At 40.9% G+C, this 5223-nt stretch overlaps 1 non-coding gene across 1 annotated transcript; it reads right to left on the bottom strand.

Annotated features, from left to right (window-relative positions):
• Window positions 1-1025: 1025 nt before the first annotated feature.
• On the bottom strand, window positions 1026-1155 carry LOC115032465. The gene has a single exon (XR_003838140.1). It is a non-coding gene; the product is annotated as a small nucleolar RNA SNORA17 (small nucleolar RNA).
• Window positions 1156-5223: the final 4068 nt, after the last annotated feature.

Below are 5223 nucleotides of genomic sequence, written 5' to 3'. Positions count from 1 at the left end.
AGGGAGAAAATCTCATGGTGGAAGTTGTAGAATGTAACAGTGTTCAGACTTCTTTGCTTGCAAATGTGCATCAGAATGACTCATTGCTCTGGTACAAGACCTCTGCTAGTCTATCAATACTGGAACCTCAATGAGACCCCTCTCAGATATCCTGTTGTTGCCCTCTGACATGGAGAGCCTGTAGTTTTGGATCTGTAGGACCAGCCTCTTCATGCATTTTACCAGTTCATCAATGGGTAGATGCTGGGATGAGCATTCAAATCCCTGAATCTGGGACTGACAGCTATCTGAGATGGTCTGCCTCATGCAACCAGGGCCATCTCTACCCTGCTACCTAGGTGAGGTGCTGGTTGCAGCAGGGGAGGTTCAGGGCCATCTTTCCCACTCTCAGGACCCCAGGACCAGCTCTTCCTCATACAATAGGTGACAGGGTAAAAGGGTGTCAGGGGGTATCATGCCCTCACTGCTCCAGTTCTCCTCCCCCATGCCATGCTGCCATGGGCAAATGTAAAGGAGAAGGGGGATCACTCCCTTACCCATGTCACCACATAGCAGACAAAAGGCAGGACTGGCTCTCACATGCTCACACCCTCAAGGCCAGATCGCCTACATCCAGAACTAGCTCTACTGTGTTGCCCAGGTGGTCTGCAGAGGCAGCACATGCCAAGACCCCACGATGGTCCCAGGTGGCATCACTGGCTACTCAAAATCAAGGTATATTTCATTATCCTCAAGGCTCCAGTTTTGCCTGTCTTCATTGTGTTCGCATCTCTCTGTTTCTCTTTGTTTCCCTTTTATCCACCACTTACTGGCTCCTCTTAGTGGCTCCTGGGATCTATGAATGAATGGGATCATCTCAGGAGTGGTCTCAGGGAGTGTTATGCCCCATTCATGCATTATGGTACCAAAGATGGGTCATCTCAAACAGTCTGTGCCCCTAAGGCCTGTTTGGCGTCAAACTAGGTACCTTGTCTGGGTCATCTGGCACTGGGCTTGTAGTCATCTCAAGCTCTCTCTTTTTAAGGAATGTTAGGTTCCTACTCATTCAGATGTTCAGAGGTCAGAACACTGAGCATAGACATAACCTCTCTCATCTCTGCCACCTACTGACACACATGTGAAACAGCAGCCATACCTGCTCACTTCAAGGACAGTGAATTTTATATTTCTTTATTATGTATCACAGACATCAAACCTTGATTATAGCATATTTTGTGACCTTTATTTTCATGATCAGAGTTTAAATTATAAGGATTTGCTTTTCAAGTGATGTAGAAAAACTTCCTAAGCAGTGTATAACAAGCTTTCCAGTTTCCTACAGTGCTTTAAATGCAAGGAACTGAGGGGCCATGCACAATGGACACTATTACAGATATTTATGTATAAGCAAATACTAATAGGCTCCCACATATGACTCCAGCGTTTGCTCTGTGTTCATTACAAATTCTCAAATAAATTGTTGCTCTTTTCAGGGCAGTTTGTCTCCACCAATGATGGTGTAAGGTCCCTTATCTCCTGTGTCCTGGACTCTTACGTGAGCTAAAAGAGTTGCTCAGTAATTATGACTGTGGATTCGAGAACAAAGTTTTAAAAATAAAATGTTGGTGGCTATAGAGATGGCTCAGCACTTAAGAGCACTTGTTCTTGCAAAGCACACAGATTCAGTTCCCAGCAGTCAAATGGCAGCCCACAACTCTTCATATTTCCAGTTCTAAGGAATCCATCTCCCTCTACTGGACATTGAAGGCACTTCAGGCTCATGATACACATACATAAAGCAGGCAAAAACAGAAATTGAACTGTATGACTCAACTATACCATTCCTGGATTTATATTCAAATGACTTGTGGTTGAAAATATGTAGGCTCATACATTTGAATGCTTGGTTCTCACTTAGAACCACTGAGGAGGACTGGGAGGCTTTGAGATTTCAAAAGCCCTTTTGAAGCCCCCAGCAGAATAGGTTGTAAAGCTTTCAACTACTTCCCCAGTGCCATGCCTATCTGTTTCTCACCTTGAAGATCATGGACCAACCCTCTAAAACTGTAAGCAAGTACCTAATTTTTTTTTTTTTTTTTTTTTTGGTTTTTCGAGACAGGGTTTCTCTGTGTAGCCCTGGCTGTCCTGGAACTCACTTTGTAGACCAGGCTGGCCTCGAACTCAGAAATCCGCCTGCCTCTGCCTCCCGAGTGCTGGGATTAAAGGCGTGCGCCACCACGCCCGGCTGCAAGTACCTAATTAAATGCTTTATTTTATAAAAGTTGCCTTTTATAAAAGTGGTCATGTAGTCTCTTTATAGAAATAGAACAATAACTGAGACAGAGCTTGGTACCAGGAACTGGGATACTGCTCTGACAGGCCTGACCAAACTGTTGTTTGGGGAACTTTAGATTATTTGGGGACTTTGGAGTAAGACAGCAACTGAATGCTATAAGCAGAGTTTAATGGGCCATCATAGTAAGAGCACAAAAGACAGTAGAGCTGAAAACAATGAGGATTATGGCCCAGCTCAAGAGGTTTTAGAAGGGGAAAATATTAGAAACAATTCTTTTAGTATTTTAGTATTTTTTGCAAAAAAAAAAAAAAAATGTGGTTTCTGTTTTCCCTAGTCCAAAAAAAAAAAATTTGCCAGAAGATAAGAAAAGTTTTGGATTAACATTATTGGTAAAGGAGCTCAGTATTGACTGTGTCCTATGTTCGCTAGTATCCTAATATACTCTGGTTATTAGTATCGTTATTAGTATTATAGATCATTATTATGCAGATCTACAGTAAAAAAGTAAACAAGCAAGGAAAATGCTCAGTTCAAGAAGAAAAAGAGAAAAAGGGAATGTAATATTGGTACCAAGTTTTGTAATTCAAGAGATGGAAAGTTTAAAGGAAGTCCTGATTCTAAATGGAACAAAAAGAGTAGCAACCTCATGGCAAAACCCTGCAATTAAAATCTGAAATTAAAGGGAAGCTTAAGCTGCAAAGGAAACCATCAACAATGGAAAGAAGTGACTGTAACTCAAGGAGGAGGGCAGGTTCTTGTATCACCAAGCAGAAGAATTTGGTAGCTTCTACCACACCACATGCTTCTAAATTTAGAGTCAAAGATACAAAAGGGGACGGTTGAATCATTGTCTGTGGTTAATGAGAGACATTCGTGCCAGGGGTGTGACATGGGTATTCCTGCATGGAGTTCCTAAGAGGCCATTGCATGAATCTATGAAGGTTAAATTTCAGTTTCATCAGAGACCCCAAGATATTGGAGATGCCAGAGCCATGGTGTACCTCCCAAGGAGAACTGCACAGAGAGTATAGAAACAACCTAAGAGAGAGAGGTATATTACTGTCAGCAAAGTTGGAAGGGAAGAGCCATCTGATACCAGACATGGAGCTCTGAAATTTACCCTACAAGTTTTTGGTATTGATTTCATCTACTATTTCCTTACTATACTCCCTTTCCTCCCTTTTATAATGATAGTGTATATTATATGCCATTGTATGTTGAAGTATGTGATTTTCTTTGTTATTTTGATCCTACAGGGAGTTATAGTTAAAAGATTTCCTTAAGTCTCGGGAGAAACTTTGAACTTTAAAATAGTGCTGAGATTTTAAAAGCCTATGGGTAGTTTGAAGTTGTACTGAATAAATTTTGTATTACATTATGCATATAAGTCTATGGGGGCCAGGGAATAGAATGTGGTGGCTTGAGTGAGAATGGTTCCAATAGGGCCATTATTCAGCAAGAATGAGATAAGAGGGCTGCAAGGCTTGGATTGGGGATTATTACCCAAAGTGAGGAGTGTATGGAAAATCCACATAGAAATCTAATATTTTACAACCTAATTAAAAACATAATTTAAGGGCTGGTGAGATGGCTCAGCAGGTAAGAGCTATTCCAAAGATCCTGAGGTCAAATTGCAGCAACCAGATGGGGGCTCACAACCACCTGTAATGAGATCTGATGCCCTCTTCTGGCATGTCTGTAGACAGCTACAGTGTACTTATGTATAATAATAAATAAATCTTTAGGATGGAGTGAATAGAAACTGAGTGAGCAGAGTTGACCAGAGAGAGCAGGGCCAACCAGAGCAAATGTAGTTAACCAGAGAGAGTGGGCCGACAGGAGCAAATGGGAGATGGGGGGGCAAACGCAGTGAACCAGGTTGACTGGAGTGAGCAGAGGTCCTAAAAATTCAATTCCCAACAACCACATGAAGGTACAGCTACAGTGTACTCAATACATAAAATAAACAAATCTTTAATATATACTCTACTATAATAATAGCTACTCTACAAGCAGTAAGTTGTAAACAAGAATCCAAGTGCCAAGTATAGAATACCTTTATTTGAGTTATTGGCCATGGTTACCCCAGATCCCTCCAAAATGTCTCAGGTTCTTACCACTCCTCTTAATTGCCCATTATCACTAGATGATAAGACCATATTACTAAAGACACCACATACTTTAGTCAGATATGGTTAGAACCAATGAAGGTTAGACTCTTTACCTATCTGATTAGTTTTCACATTACTTAAGGGGAGAAAAGCTAACACTCTTATATTCCTACAACAAGTTTTTTTTTTCCCTAGACTTGAACACCAGCAGACAACCCCAGCTAACAACAAACCACTCCTACCAACAAATCAGGTTGACTAACTGCAGATCTTCCCCTCTCTTTCAGTTCCTCCATATCTAACCCCCAATCTAATCCTCAGCACTATATCAGCCTTTCTTGGGTGACTTCTCTTATCTGTCTACCATCCATCTAAGGAGATTAAATCTGATCCAAGTTGAAGAATTTACTCTTCTCTCTCCTGTGAAATCCTGTGAAACCCTACCCAATCCCTATTCTTAAGTATTAGCTACCAATATTTAGAAGCACATTTTAACTGGAACACCCAGTGGCCACAAATATTGGGTCCCTAGAAAATTTACTGACAAGCAACACACAGCCATTATACTGTCCTAAAATCTAAATAGAAAAGAAACCAAGAAATAAAACCCACAATCCTCAAAGACAAAAATAAGATATCAACATTGAAATCTATAAACATCCCACATAAAGATGCCTAGACACTAGCATAAAAATACAATCAGTAACAGCCAGGAGAATACGTCTCCACTAGAGCCCAGGAAATCTACCATAGTAGGCCCTGAATATTCTAAAATCTCAAAAGGACAAGGAAAAGGCCTTAATACCATTTGTAAAAATATGATAGCAGTCCTTAAGG

The sequence above is a fragment of the Mus caroli genome, chromosome 1 (assembly GCF_900094665.2).
Source record: "Mus caroli chromosome 1, CAROLI_EIJ_v1.1, whole genome shotgun sequence".
In the NCBI taxonomy this organism is placed as follows: Eukaryota; Metazoa; Chordata; class Mammalia; order Rodentia; family Muridae; genus Mus; species Mus caroli.
Note: the sequence above shows the minus strand (reverse complement) of the source record. Positions and strands in the feature narration are given on the sequence as shown.